Here is a 16,873-nt window from a genome sequence, read left to right on the forward strand (position 1 = left end):
GAGATGCACAACATCTCATTCAACGAGTCTCAACATAGAGTTGCGCAATCTCATGGAGTGTCAACTCCCGAAGATCATACATCTCCTGCGTAGTATGAGGAACGAGTGATCGTGTCTGATGTGCGCAAACATCTAGCAGCCTTTCCTAATGCCACTAGATCATATGGACGAAGCCACTAGCTCAAGTGTTCGCTTTCTGATAGCTGAGAATGAGCAAATGGCTTAGGAGCTACAGACGGCTAAGCAAGGAGGAGAGTTGGTGACAGCATCCGCCCAAGAAAAACTGAAGAAGGAAATACTAGATGAAGTATTGTCCCTTGACACAGTTATGTGGGCATTGTATTCCAAGTTTGGTACCATGCTTAAGGCAATTTTCCATCTCAATGGATGGCAGCAGCGATGTGCTAGAAGAACAAGTATCTTGTCGAATGTGCATATTGTTGTTGATTACATGAAAACATGGATGATGAGTCACAAGGGAGCCCCACTTCACTTGCCTATGATGATGAAGCTCAGGGCGGTCAAGCTAAAGGCATGCATCTAGAGTCAGATTTGGAACTATGAAGATCTCCCGCAGCTCATCACTAGTTTACATGCTTCCCATGCACGTGTATGCAAGAGTATGGGTGTTGTGGTGCGCTCACATGCGATCCCATCTATTGGGACTCTCACCCAGGCAATGACAAAGGTAGAAGTATGACTAGAGCTTGACTTGTACTTTGACAACTTGATGCGCATAGCCACCAGCCCAGACTTGTTGATCAATGCAGACACCATGCACAAGTATGTTGCTAGTCTGGCCGCATTGAAGACAATGATGTGCATGCTTTCAAACGAGTTGGACAGAGGCGCCATAGCAGTGTACCCAGATGCTATGGAGATAATATTTAGGCTCGAGAAAGATGTCACCTTGGAGTACACGGACACCATCACGGACTACCGATCTTAGCATCAGTATGCTACTGTTGATCATTGCAAGGTTGTTGAAGAGTTAGACTTCCCATGCTTTTCTGAGTCATAGCGATGTCTTTCATGGCTTGCTCAAGCCATTTTATCTCACATGGGTACATGCACATTTTAATGTATCATCTTGTCAACTGTAGGTTCGAGTGTCGATAGTTGGATGTAACAGTCATAGAGTAGATGAAGTGTCATGAGGTTAGATGAACTGTCACAAAGGGGAATGTCAAGGGTCACCCTAACCTTTGCTATAAATAGTCCCTCATAACTCATTGTAAAGGATTTTGGCCAGCCAAGCTTCCAACAGGATTATATTAGAGAGAGCTTGGACAGTATTGTAACGAGCCTTGGCTTCTCCACTGCGTAGAGCTAGTACATCTCTTTAGAGGAGTAGGCAGTTGTGGCTATAACGTTCTGCTATCAGAACTAGTGGTTGGACATGGATGTATTGTATGACTGGAACTTACACTTCTTAATATAACAAGAGCTAGCACATTTCATGCATATGTTGTATTGTATTTCAACTATCTATTTACTCTAAATGATATATGTATTTGTTTGCTTATGCATGCATGTATAGCTATTTCTGTGTATGTATGTATGTATGAATCTTTCTGAAATGCATTGTTGGTTTAACCATCACTTTGGATTGCTAGCTAACTTGCCTTCCCTGTTGTGATGCATCCTTGCTCGTGTGTTCCCTTGTTAACTTTGTGCTATCACAGGTTTCCAAGGGTCGCACTCATCTCAACCCCTGTGTGTTAGAACCTCTCATGCACCTTCCTTGGCTCACTAGATATGTCACACCCTTGCTACCAACAGAGTTATCTTACTTGCCTCTGTGTGAAAGCACAGTCAACGAATTATCGTACGACCCTACTGGGACTCCCACACCGAACGGTCTGAGGTCTAATTGGGAGTTTTTACTGGGGAGATCCCCTGACATGTTGATAGGTCCAACACTATAGACATTTCTAGTGCTAGAAGGAGGGCCAGATGACAACTTGTGTCCTCTCATCCTATTTTGAACCTTTGCATATCTATCATGGAGTCTTGGACTCTTCTCCCTCTGTGATGTTTTTCAAATGCTGAATCTGTTACCATCATGAGGGAGTTTTTCGATCTCTTGTCCAAGGCAAAGTAGCCTAGCTTGAGTTCTTGCATGAATTTCTTTCCATGCTTCATGAGGAACATGGTTGTTCTGACAAACAGGCTAGTTTGTTGCTTGTATGCATACTTCACAAATCTCCACATCGATGGTTATGCAACCTATCGGCTGACAGTGTGCAATCACTTGAGCACTTCTGTTATCTCATTGAAGACACTTTCTATCATTTTGATCCAGACCATCTCGACCAAAAAAATGCTACAACAACAGAAGGCTCCACATAAATCACATATGGATTTTTGGCAGCACTTTCATGATTTTCAGTTTCAAGTTCGAAGAGAGAGATGAAATTTTTCTATCTTTAGGATCGATTCGAGTATTGCATTAATAAATCTGCTTGTCCCAAGAAGAAGTTTTAAATCAAGCCTCACTCATTATTCTTTAGTGATGGAGCTGCGCAATCACAAACGGATACGGTCACTGTCACAAGTGACTATCCACCGTCCCCGCATAAAACAGCTCCACCACTGCAGAGTGATGTGGGAGATCATGCTCACACATCTATTCAACTGTCACATCCTCCCAACATCACTTCACTTAATTTTCACACAGATTTGGTTGTGAGTCCATCTAGTTGTCATGTACTTTTTTTTCCACAACCTGCATCTTCATACTCGGCTAATCCTTTGAATGATATTGTATTGTGTTCTTCCATTCCGGACTCTACACTTGTTGTGAACAAGGGTCAAGCCATCGACGGAGTTGGTCGCACAACCAACATGCACTATCATTCATGAAGAGTATGACTGGGAGCTTGAGAAACAACACTTAGCGAAGGATGACTCCCTTACGTCCGAGCCCCCTCTGTTCTTTCCTGACATTTTTGGTGAACCTTCCATCCATGATTTCGCATGTGTATCTTCATCTACAGATGAACCCGTTGGTGATCACTTGCATGACACACCGGATGTCATTCCATCATTCGACAATGGAGAGGATGAGTTATTCATTGAAAATCCACTTGATCTTTCATCAACCTTTTCCGGAAACACAGAGGATAAGTTTGTTTTCTTTTCATCTACCCCATGTTTGTTTCATTAGATCATGAGGATGCCGATGAAATCATTGATTTTTCTGATTATGGCTATCGTGATCCATTTACTCCCATATTCAATCACGATCATGATTCTATCACAGTCAATTTTTTGAAGCCACCAGTTTATGATGATCTATCTGACGATGAAGTCGAAACACCCAAGACTGTTGAGGCACTTCAGCCTGAGCTGATGGTTATGTCAGGCCCTCGCTCTCTTGGGGTTGGTTTCACTTCCGATCAGGAAATTGTTCAATCACCCGAGGCTCCTCATCACTCATTTGTATGCATTGAAGATCAATCTCACACACAGATCATGCTTCCTCCACTCGAACTACACGATCCCATCGCTCATGCATTGGAGGAATCTTACATTGCAAGCACGTGTGCACACTGCAAGTTGTATTTGTTTCTTTCGTTTGCTTGCATGTCACAGTCAAGAGTATGCATATGCTTAAAAGCTGAACTCAGAGTCACACAACACCATGAAAAGTCCATGGACCACATGTCATGTACTTGCACTCACTTATGTCTCGTGGACACTTTGAAACATGAAGTGTGTTTGTCTTCATTGTTATATCTTTCTTGTTTGTTGGTTTTCACAACCAAGTTGCTCGTGGACCAAGCCTTCACCAACATGGGTAAACCAATGTGCCCGTGGCTGCATTGGATATATCACTTCACATTATCAAGCCCATGCATCATTAGCTTAGGAGTAGGAGTAGTTTTTTCTTTCAGTTGTTCGCTTGCATTATTTATTTTCTTGCTTGTTTTCTTACTTCGCTTTCGCATTTGCTTCTACTTCTACTTTGTTGTGTTGTTTCTTTGCTTGTTTTGTTCATAGGTTAGTTTCACCTGAAACCATGTAGAACTTGTTAGTTTTAGTCCATGATACATCGAAGGAAAATATGTACTGTTTGAAGTGAACCTTAGTGAAAACACGATGCTTGTGCGCTAATTAGTGTCATCTATGCTAGTCAGTTGTTTTTGGGTTAACCCTTGTGAGCTTAGTTAAGTAGAGTAAGGTGAGGGGGAAAACCTTAATAAGCATGTCAGAGGTATATAATAAACTATTTCTCTGAAGGAACAACCTCTTCTGCTCTCAATAAGTTGGGATCCCTCTTCTGCCTCTGAAATGAATAAGTATTATGCACAGTTATGTAAAAAATGAAAAGTGGAAATTTTCAAAAAATGAAAAATGAATAAGGCGAAAGAAGAGAAAGGCTTCCTGCACAAAGAGGTGATGCAAGTAAGTCCACTAGGGTATTGACTAGGCTTGTTGGTAGTGGAGTGATGCTTGTGTTCCTACATGACTCCATCGTGGTACTGTCCAGGCCTGCTAGCATCGGAGCAACACCAGAGATGAAACTAAGACTCTGATTATTATACTGCGTGTGCACCAATATACCCCTGAACCCCAATCAAAACAACAGTGTTTCCTTGGCTTGGAATTTGTGCAAATTGAAAAAAAGCTTGGCATATGCTACCTCTTACAATTAGGCTAGTGTGAAACCAAGACGAACTAAGAACTGAACAATCACTTCCGAAGGTGTTAGACTTGTTTTTCACGAACAAGGTCCATTCAAAGAGTTGGATTTCTACAAGTGAGTTTCCAAGTGTTGTAGTGGTTACAACCACCCTCCAAAATTTTTCCTTAGTTTTGTTTTGGAGCCTCCCTACCAACCTTTCACAACAGCATGTCTTGCTCCGTCAAGTACACAAGCGTCAGTGATTTAATTGCAGAAAGATAGTCTGTATATCAAAGCTTGTTGAATTCCCCTCATAAGTTGTTTCTTTGGACTTGGTCCAGATGCAGGCTGAGCAACTCCCTCAAGAAATTGAGAAATTCTAGAGGGTAGCAGGCCTTCCCTCCAAAAATTGCGCAATTCTATCTGGCAGCTTATTGGGCTCCAGAATTGCGCAAATCTGCCAGTCAAGCTTCATCCAAAAAATTGGGCAATTCCTCCCAGCAAGGCAGTTCAACCCAGGAATTGCGCAATCCTAGGCAGCAGTCAGCTGCTCTGTCCAGAAATTTCGCAAATCTCCTAAGCAGACATCCTAGCTCCCTTCTAGAAATGTGGATTTTCTCCCAGCAGTTGATCAGGCTCTTGCATGTGTAGTTGGTTTGACTAGTTCCACCCGAGACCAAGGAAACTTGACTGGCATGCATGAGCTACTTTTTCCCATAATAGAAAAAGCAACATGAAAAAGAATCCTTGATTTTAGGGAGCTATTTTTAGCAGATGGAGGTTACATGCAAAGATCGTTTTAGAATCTTTCCTCCAACTGTCGTTTTTTCCTAGATTTGTGGCATGCACGTCATGAGCTTCAAAATTATTTATTTGATGCTTTAGATCTCATTTCTTCACATCAATCTTGGAGCTCAGACATCCCACAGTACATTCAAGACTCTTCGACACATCCAGCTCAGCTATTCACGGGTAAGTGGTCTCAACTTGTCTTTTGCGGCATTTCTGTCGCTTTTTGTGTTTTCGCTTGTGTGAGTGTTGTTTGCTTGATTTATTTGAACGCTTGTTGTCTTTTACATGCATACTAGCTTGTACTAGCACCATTTCAGTTTTACTTAACATCTCACTGCTATCGCATACGTGGAAAATTTTAGGGGCGAATTTTCGCCCTTGGGCTAAATTAAGGGGTTTTATATTTTTAATGGGAGAATATTTTGTATCATAGTATATTGTTACAAATAACCTCAAATTTATTTTATAAAAAATTAGGTATGGAGGTTAGCCCACCTTATTTTAAGGGAGAGGGTAAAAAATTAAATTTAGCCCTTGAAATTAGGAGTTACAATCTTCCATTCGCCCTCATTTTCAAGAAAATGTATTTATGACAGTTATAAATAAAAATATAAATGCAGTGGAGGTATGGTAAATAAATAAAAGCTCTTTTTATACTTACTCCAAAGGTATGGTAAATAAATAAAAATACAAATAAACTAGAGGTATGGTAAATAAATAAAACCTCTTTTTATATTTAGTCCATAACCCTCTTTCTATTGAAGAAGCCTCAAAAATGAGGTTTCATTTAAGTGAATCCTATGGGCCAAATACCATATTTATAAAAGAGGTATTGTAAATTAATAAATATATAAATAAACTAGAGGTATGGTAAATAAATAAAACATTATTTTATATTTACTCCATATGTCACCTTATATTTATGAACACGCAAGCATGTAAATAAATAAAAATATAAATAAAGTGGAGGTATGGTAAATAAATAAAACCTCTTTCTATATTTAGTCCATAACCCTCTTTCTATTTAAGAAGGCTAAAAAAAGAGGTTTTATTTAATTGAATCCTCTGGGCCAAATACCATATTTATAAAACAGGTATGGTAAATTAATAAAAATATAAATAAACGAGAGGTATGGTAAATAAATAAAACATTTTTTATATTTACTCCATAAGCCACCTTATATTTACGAACACTAAAAAAATGTGTTATATTTAGGTGAAGCCTATTATGCTCCTATACCAGTAGGTGTCATATTTCATGATTGACTGGATTAGCTCTGCAATATGTTCATACCTCTTCTCATTGCAAAGGTTTTCCATATTTTCAAAAAATCAAAAAATTTAAAAAATGTAAAGAGTGTATACCCTAAAAGAAAAATTAAAGGGTAAAAAGATAAATGGTTAAAAGAAAAAATGAAAAGAAATGAACCCCAAATAAAAAGGACCAGGAAAGTGTGCAAGTCCAAATGCCTCTACTATTTCATTTTTCTGTAAATAAAGCATCATGTACAATTTGTTGAACTTTTTACCACAATTGATGAATGGCCAAATAGCTTAATCTTGGCCAGATCATGTTTGAATTTTTTGTTTTAGAGATAGAGAATAGAAATCTATCCAAACTGTTTAAACTTGGCAGATAAGTAGATAGGTAGAGAAGCAAAGGAGCTAAACTATCTAATCTGAGCCCTTGGAAGCTATAAAGGCGGACTTAGATAGGTTTATCATTTAAAGAAAATAAAAGCTGAAAAGGGTTTCCTAGTCCAAGTGCACCCAAAGAAGAAGAAGAAAAAATGTTAGGCACAGTAGGCTGGGTAGGTAGATTTGGTGTTGCAGAAGCATACTTGTGATTGATTTTGTCTCTCAAAATGTTCATCTTACTGTTATCACAAGTACCATGCCAGATGTTTGGATATAGCTCAAGCAAAGCATGACTAACTCCCTTTCATCCCTTTCCCAAATCATCTACTAATTTCCCAAAGGTATTAAGATCTACTTAATATCCTTAAAGACACTCATTCCCTTTTTTTTTCATCAGATGCCTAGGTAAAACCCCATTTTTATTTAAAGAAATGGCCTCATTTCTTATATAAACCCCTGTTTTTCCCTTTTACCTAAGTTTTAAACATTTTGACTTGGCGCTTTCCAATTCATTTTTCCATATTAACTTTAATTTTATTATTTAAATCCCGCCCCATTACCCTTTCCCGTATTATATTTATAATAAGAATCCCCAATTATTAATATTTCCTGTTCCCCGGTTATATAACCATATTCACTATTTTAAAAGGGATTAATAGTTCGCCATGAGCTTATTAATAACCTTCACATGCATAACCTTGGGATTAATTAACTTTTGGTTAATTAATAACCTGACTTAAACCCTCCAACAACCAATACAATCGCTTCCGAAACCATTTAAACCGTGGTTAATTGTTGAAAAGTGTGCAACAAGAAATGCTTGTTGAGAATGCAACAAGATGATGGAGCTTAGTGGAAAGGAGTCGCCTTCACTAAGTGGGCCCGCAGGCAAATTATGGCGCAAGTTCTATTTTTGGATCCCAGTAGGGATGATCACAGCAGGAGTGACCACAGCAGGAGTGATCACAGCAGGAGTGATCAAAGTCTATTTTTAGACTGGCTGTCAAAAATAGAAAAGTCAAATATTATTGTCTCATAATAATAACTGGACTATAAACTTGATCTTATTCTCTTTGAGCACTTCAGTTTGAGCTACAGATGTGGCACATGCAGGTGTCAGAAGGAAGTACGCTTTCTTTGTGGGTCAGTTGAGTTGTTGCATGCATGACTTCAGTTAGAACTCAATCAATTGAGTTTGGTGGAGTTGATTGTAGAGTTGATGAAGTTGTGTTTAGTTTGACTTGGTTAAACTAGTTGTAATTAGTCTAACTACAAATAGACTAATGATGAGTTGTTAAACTAATTATTAACTCATAATGCAACTCTAGAATACATCAATTAACTTAGTTTCATGTCAGTACATGTTCAGTTCAACAGGGACAGGTGTTAGAGGATCAGATTGTTATCAGTTGTGACTATAGTTGTGCATGAGGATTTGCACAATCAAAGGGATTGAGTATGCCAATGAATTGGCCAATACCAAGTATTATAGCCTTTCCTCACGTCTTTCCCAGTGTGAGTGATTCTATGGAGGTTAAATACGAGTTTGGTAAACCATTCTCATTCATTCTTGAGTAGGTATTGAGCTGTGGCGGAAGGCAAGCAGTGGAATAGATTTGGAGATCAGATCTGAGCTGTATTGTGTGTAACAGGTGGAGTTGGTACTGGATTGCTTGTGATAAGCATTGTACTTTGTAATCTTACATGATTCAATCAATATATTATACAGATAGTTGGGGTTTTTAGCGAGATGCTTTCCTCGGGATACATACTGTGTTAATGAGTTTGATTGATGCTTCTATGTGCACCTGTGAATGTTTCTGCTTCTGTAAATTGATGATCAACGTAGAGGAGGTTATGTATTATGCTTGTTCTGCTTATAAGTGTATAATCAGGATAATCTCTGTGAATATGTGTCATATTATTCAAAATTTCTACATGGTATCGGAGCTGCTTTATTTGTAGAAGAGATTTTTATATGATATCAAGCGTGTATTGATCATCAGATCTATCATTCAGAAAGTGTTTACATTTTATTTCTTCAGGCAGAGTCTGTAATCGGGCCAGGTAGCCTCTGGATTCATCCTTCTTTTGGGAGATGAGATATCTGGTAAAAGCCCATACAGTTAATCTCTGTATGAGAAATACTTTGTTCTCACGAATTCTAGATCGGAAGCGGTTGAGTTTTTCTGCTGGTGGAATTCGAATTTAATTCCAAAGCAAGAGATAAAACTCATAAACATTAAGTTTGAGAATGGAGACAGTGTGCCCCAGTATCTCATGAAGTTCACCCAATGCCGGGATGAGCTAGGAAGTGTGGGGGTGACTGTCGGATGAGGATGGTGAGTCTAGCACTCCTTGACCTTCCTAAGAGTTGGCATAGCTACCAGGACTCGGTGAATGGAAGGGAGAAACTGCCAAATTAGGAATGACCATGGTTGGATTTGATGCAGGAGGAGATCAAATGGTGCACAAGAGACAGTTCTTCATCTATTCATGATGAGGAGAACTGTGCCTTAGCAAGTAAGGCGAAGAAGGGAAAGGGGAAGGTTTCTCTTTCCGAATCCAATTCTTCCAGTGATGGGAAGAAGGTTGACAAGTCAAAGGTGCGATGCTTTCGTTGTCATGAGATTGGTTCACGGGTCAGGAACCTATATGCTCTTGAGGTTCAAGATGCATGCAAAGCCTTGAGCAGTGAGGCAACTGATGGAGACTTGGTGGTTGAGAGGGAGCGTATATTACCTCTCAACATGCAAAGCCAGAAGAAGTCTCAGACGATTGTGGAGGAGCCACGATTGGTGCAGCAGCTTCAGGAGGTTGTGGAGCAGCCACAACAAGGGGAAGTTGAGAGGAGATCAAGTAGAGACATCTACTCATCCAGAGACCTCCAGTAGGGGGAAACTTCGAGCCAGGTGGGCTGAGGAATCGCATTCAGCCATACCTCCAAGTAGGAGGTGGGGTGATGTGGATTGATCGTCCCAAGGAGGAGGGGCAGGATCTTTGAGGTACCCAAGCTCTTGGATGAGACCTTGCTACGGGAGCCCCAATGTGTAGTAGCATGAACTGACTAATTGGGTAGAGACAGATGCAGATGGAGCAGGAGAGAGTGCGATAGTGCAGGGAATCCCAGGACAGAGCATATCTAGCAGGCTGCAGCAATGCGAGAGGCACAAGTGTTTTGCACAGTGCTAGGTGGCACAGAGAGGTGTGCAATGGTGCGAGATGCATGGAGATGTTGCAGTAGCGTAGATGTCAGAGAGGGAGAACTTGTCAACAGCAAGTAGAGCTTCAGCATCAGAGTATGTTTCTAGCCCAACAGGGAGGTCAGTTGGGAGGTGCAGTGCGGATGCAATGCTGGGAGATAGAACCAGCAGCAGCATGGATGCAGTCAGAGATCAAAGTGACAAAGGCTAGAGCAGTCAGATACCAAAGAGCACAGAGATGCAAAGTCTTCAGTCGACAGAGGCAATAGCAGTCAGAGACTTTGATGACAAAGCAAGTGGATCGGCCAGATGTGTTGCATGGAGAACATTCTAGAGTTACGGGATTGGGTTTGAGAGGAAGCCTTTCATGTTGAGAGGGAGTGTTGAAAAGTGTGCAACAAGAAATGTTTGTTGAGAATGCAACAAGATGATGGAGCTTAGTGGAAAGGAGTCACCTTCACTAAGTGGGCCCGCAGGCAAATTATGGCGCAAATTCTATTTTTGGATCCCAGCAGGGATGATCATAGCAGGAGTGACCACAACAGGGATGATCACAGCAGGAGTTACCACAGCAGGATTGATCACAGCAGGAATGATCAAAGTCTATTTTTAGACTGGCTGTCAAAAATAGAAAAGTCAAATATTATTGTCTCATAATAATATTTGGACTATAAACTTGATCTTATTCTCTTGGAGCACTTCAGTTTGAGCTACAGATGTGGCACATGTAGCTGTCAGAAGGAAATACACTTTCTTTGTGGTTCAGTTGAGTTATTGCATGCATGACTTCAGTTAGAACTCAATCAGTTGAGTTTGGTGGAGTTGATTGTAGAGTTGATGGAGTTGTGTTCAGTTTGACTTGGTTAAACTAGTTGTAATTATTCTAACTAAAAATAGACTAATGATGAGTTGTTAAACTAATTATTAACTCATAATGCAACTCTAGAATACATCAGTTAACTCAGTTGCATGTCAGTGCATGTTCAATTCAACAGGGACAGGTGTTAGAGGATCAGATTGCTATCAGTTGTGACTATAGTTGTGCATGAGGATTTGCACAATCAAAGGGATTGAGTATGCCAATGAATTGGCCAATACCAAGTATTATAGCCTCTTCTCACGTCTTTCCCAGTGTGAGTGATTCTTTGCAGGTTAAATACGAGTTTGGTAAACCATTCTCATTCATTCTTGAGCAGGTATTGAGCTGTGGCGGCAGGCAAGCAGTGGAATAGATTTGGAGATTAGATCTGAGCTGTATTGTGTGTAACAAGTGGAGTTGGTACTGGATTGCTTGTGATAAGCATTGTACTTTGTAATGTTACATGATTCAATCAATATATTATACAGATAGTTGGGGTTTTTAGCGAGATGCTTTCCCCGGGATACATACTGTGTTAATGAGTTTGATTGATGCTTCTATGTGCGCATGTGAATGTTTCTACTTCTGTAAATTGATAATCAACGTAGAGGAGGTTATGTATTATGCATGTTCCACTTATAAGTGTATAATTAGGATAATCTCTGTGAATATGTGTCATATTATTCAAAATTTCTACATTAATGACAGCGGTCCCACCACTTAAAGCCTCCGCCATCTTAAGAGAGCTCCCATCGTCCGATTTCAACCCTCGCATCCGACGGCCGAGATCTATATTGTGCCCCCCTCCATCACTGAGAATTAACGCCCAGGAGACTAGCGGTATCGCCACCTATACCGGGACACGCATCACACTCCCGTGCTACTCGCGGCCCCCCGTCCCAAACCACTTTAGCCCATAAGCGGTGCGGGGTAAATCGCTTACCACCCCCCGCTAAACGACAAGATGTCCCATCATGCTGACGTCATCCGCTCAATAAATGCCAAAAATACCCGCCAAATCAATTTTTGTTAAATAAACGATAAAATGTCATTTTCACCCCGATTCTCTGCAAACTGTGCTCCATACAAAATACGTCTCATTGACTCCTCGAGCAGTTAGCCTGTCACTCGGCCAACAAACTCGAACGTCGTGCTCGGCAGTCCGCGATTCGACCTGCAAATACGCAATTTTACCTCCACAATCCAGGTATTTATCCGTTTTTTCCCTGCAAACCTGCAATTTCGCTTTTCCACTGAAAATTCTACTTGAGAAAGCCAAATTTTAGTTGAAATCAGTCTGTTTAGTCCATAAAAGACTCCTAAACTTGTTATTTAGTCCAATTCTCCACAGAAAACTCAAATTCCAGTTTGAATACACAAGAACCAAACATGGAAGCCCCCATAGCCCTGAATGTCGCGCCCATGAACGCACCCCATAAAGACTTGAATTATCTACCCTTGGCCGACAGAGATTTCCAAATAAAAAACTTATCTGGTGACAGGAATCATCTTCAAACCTTCTGCCAAATTAGAGATAGTCATCTAAACAACTCTGACATTTTTAGACTGTAAGGAGTCAAACCTTCCCATGTACTTCCTTCCCTCAGTCCATGTTTTCCCAGACATCATTCACCAATGTTGTGCCAGCTACGACCCTGTCCACAGATCAGTTATGTCACCTTCCCAAACTATCCTATTTTCCATAACTGCTGAATCCATCAATGGGATGATACATTTCCATTCCACTAAGCCCCTTGCTCGTCTTTCCATGGGATTTTTGCTTGAAAAAACTTCTTAATTGCCCAACTCAGAGATAACCCGAATTGCTCAGATGTTCATGAAACCAAACTGCCAGCCCCAAGGCCCACCTCCCTATTTACATACCTGGTTCATTGAAACTGGAAAACTCATTCTTGACATGATATCCTTGATTTTTGGATTTAAGTCCAGTGAATATGTGGATGATATCACCCTGGTTCTATTATCTATCTTTACTCCAAGACAGCCCCCTGTTGTCAAGTATGACTATGCCACTCTTATTGCCAACAAAATCCATGACCAATTCCTGAATTTGGATAGAGAAGGAGTTTTCAAATACACTTCTTTTATATACCATCTGTTGTTATATTATCAGTCAGACAAATTTCCATTTCCCATCAGGAAATTAGACTCAAAAGGAAATCGAAGGTCTATGATCTTTTGGAGCTCAGTCTTCCATAACTGTGACTACCCTTATACCTATAGTGAATTCATTGATTTATTTGTACACCCAGCCTCCACTCTATTGATAGGAGCTCCTCCTCCTAGGATCACTGGTGATATGAAGAAGATTTTGCATCTTTCCAAACAGTACAGGATAGTTGACTGGTACCTCTACCAGAATCACACAGAAATTAGAATGTATGTATGTGAACTTTGCCCTTTCAAGTTGCCTAGATATGTGCCCATGAGGTTATTTGCATTAGAATATTTCAAGAAGATTATCTATGCAGACTTAACCCACTTTTGTAACGTAAAGAAGAAGGCTCATCTGAGAATCAAAAACCAATGAGGCCCTTATGTTATCCATTCTAGAGATGCATGGGAAGATGCTGAAAAGATCTTAGAAGACCACCTTAGATTGAAGAAGAGTTTTCAGTGGGTGCCATATGACCCATGTAGTTTCATAAGTGACAGAAGGGTAAGAAACAGGCTATCAGTGTATGTACATCATAGGATCCCAGAAATTGATCAGTATGCAAATTAGGAAGAATGGGTAGAAGGAACATTAATAGAGGAAATTAATGAATAGGAAAAGATGGAAAAAGCTATGAAAGATCTTGAAAAACCCTTGATCTGGACTCTTTTGGACAGGTATCTTTAAAGCTGTCTCAATAATCAGGAGTTGGAGCATCCTCTGCTGGAACTTCTCAGCAGACTGCACAGAAAAATAGCGCATCAGTCACTGGGACTTCAAACGGTAAAGAGGTAAATACCACAAAGTGTCCTATAATGACAGATCAACCAGCAACGTCAGAAGAACAGAATCAGGGGAAAATTCCTCCAGCCCAAACTAGAGCACCAGAAATTCCAGCGCTACAAACTCCTCTAAATGAGGAAAAAAGCAAGAAGAGAGATAGGTAAGAGGCCACACATATCCGCGGACCTGCTAAACAACCAGGAGCAAAGAGAAAAAGACTAAATTCTTTGTTAAAAGAAGAAATTATTGAAGAAATGACAGTCAGTCTAAGAGGTGAGAGGGTGGTCAGTCAGCAGACTTCCCCAGTGATAGAAACATCAACTAGCTCCCATAGGCAGGAGCTAGAAAGGCAGCACAGTGTAGAGGTGTCATCACCCAGGCCACAAAGCAAACAAGCCTCAGACATTAAGAAAACTTTCACAGAGATAAAGGTCAGGAATGATCCCGTTAGAATTGAGATCTATAATCAATACTTGAAAATGGCCCCCTTAAACCAGCAAAGATTGATGTCTGCCTATGACATTAAAGAAGGAAAAATGTTAATGACTTATTTTAAGCCAAAGGTACAGCAACCCCAGTTGGCAGCAGATTACATCAAAACAAACTTGGAGGTCCTAGCCAAAGACATTCATCCACTAGACCAAATTGAACTTCACAAACAGACTGGGGAAATGGTTTATTCCACACTAAATGGCAAAGAAATGTTAGCCCACCAGTTACAAAGTTCCTTAGACAATACAACAGCTCAGTTGCATTGGGAGAAAGCTTCTTCTCTGGCCAAGGATGACAGAATCAAATCCTTAGAAGAGATCATCATGGAACTGGGACATGACCCCAAAGATGCTATAGGCATAAAGGCACTAATCAAGAAAAAGGAAGAGGACATTGCTGCCCTGAGGAAACAGCTAAAGCTACCTCCTTTAAGGCACCCTCAAACTGCAGAGATCATAAAGCAAAAATTAGAGGAATACATGATGGACCTGCTCATGAAACTCAATGAAAGATTAACTCATACAGAGCAGGCACTCGAAAAAGCATTAACAGAGAAGCCGGGAGAGTCGACCTACCAGCTACCTGTGGTAATCCCTACAGTCACAACTGCAGTCCCCTCAACAATTGGATCAGCATTGGCCCCAAATGTCCTAGCAGCCACAACAAAGGTAATCACAGGTACATCATTAGCAGGAGCAGCACCAAGCAGCAGTACTAATATGAGCACAGAAGAATTGATAAAGGCCATGGAAGAATTGAGACTCCAAGTGTCAAAGCTGAAACAAGTAAAGGAAAAATTGGCAAAAGTAGAAAAGAGTTATGATAAATCCAAAATAAGCGTGGCAGAGAAAATAAGAGAGGTTAAAGCATTAGAGAATAAAGTGAGAACATTAGAGAAGGATCTCACTATGGATAAGCCTCTGGCAGAAATCAAAGGAATTCTTTGGACCAACATCAATCAATCCCTAAGTAATGTTTGGCCATTTATCCAAACTATTTATGTGCAGATTGACTTAGTGAACGCGGGACATGGAGAAATTCAAAAATCAAGAGCTTTATTAGGACAAATGCCTGATCAAGCCAACCGGATCATACATTTTTTGAATAACAGAAATAGAGAACAACTGGAACAAATCGGCATCCCAGATAGGACAGGCACCATTTTGGAAATCAAAAGAGTTCTAACCAAGAGAACTTTAATGTAGAATTTGGAAAGAAGATGCCAGGATATGCAAGTAGAAATTAATTCTTTATTGGAAAGGTTTAAAGTTTTGCAGGATAAAGGGTTACCAAGTCTTTTAGGAAATGATGACCAGCTTATGAAACACATAGATTATGTACATAAGTTGAACAAATATGTTGTTGATCAAGTTAGTTCATCAACATGTGCTTCAGGAGTAAAAGCACTCCCCACAGGCCAAAATATCTATGATAATTTAGAGAACTTATTTTATATTGAGCATGAGGTAAAACATCTATTTCAGCTCCAGCCTAATTTTTTCAGATACACAGAAGTTGATGAAACCCTAAGGAAACTTCAGAAGCATAAATTGTCAGAGCAACAATGGTGGGAAGACATGTTGGGGATTTTGTAAATTTTTCTGAAGTAAAACGTAGATTTCGGGCTATTTTTCCGTGATAAGATAAAAAGAGATGAACAAGGGTCAAGCAGATCAAAGGGTATCGAAACAGGATTGAGGAATGTACGACAAAGACAGAGTAGCCAGCATAGAATATCAGTGGAAGACAACTATAAACCGACTCGTAGAGCCTGCATCCAACACATCCGACAAAGACAGAACAGCCAGCATGGCATCTATTTATCTTTTCTCTGTTTTCGAGATTGTTTGTCTCTATCTTTTTGTAAAAAAGGGATTAGTCGTCACTAGATATTATTTCCATCAGATATTTTGTATAAATACCCCCCCAAACAAAGTATTTGGTGTTGGTGGGTATTCATAGATTTTGACTGTAACACTGAAACTTTTTGGAATAAAAAGTTGTTGGAATCATCTGTTGTCTGGCCTACTAGATGAGGAATTGATGCAAAATACTTGTCACAGAATTCTTGAATTAAACTCCAAATCAATAAGTCCGCTATATCTCATGTTTTACAATTTTCTTGTTTACTATATCATTTGTGTTTCATAATCTGAATGGTCAAGAAAAGGATTAATTCAGAATTTGCTTAAATGCACTCTGTCTTCAGTCTTTATTATTCTCTGTGTTTTCTTCAAAATTAATATAAGCAGTGAATTCTTAGTTGCTCCTGCTTCCTGATTCTTGCATTTTGACTATTT

This window comes from Pinus tabuliformis, chromosome 6, assembly GCF_031772625.1.
Source record: "Pinus tabuliformis cultivar Carrire ecotype Pingquan chromosome 6, CPIR1, whole genome shotgun sequence".
Taxonomy (NCBI): domain Eukaryota; kingdom Viridiplantae; phylum Streptophyta; class Pinopsida; order Pinales; family Pinaceae; genus Pinus; species Pinus tabuliformis.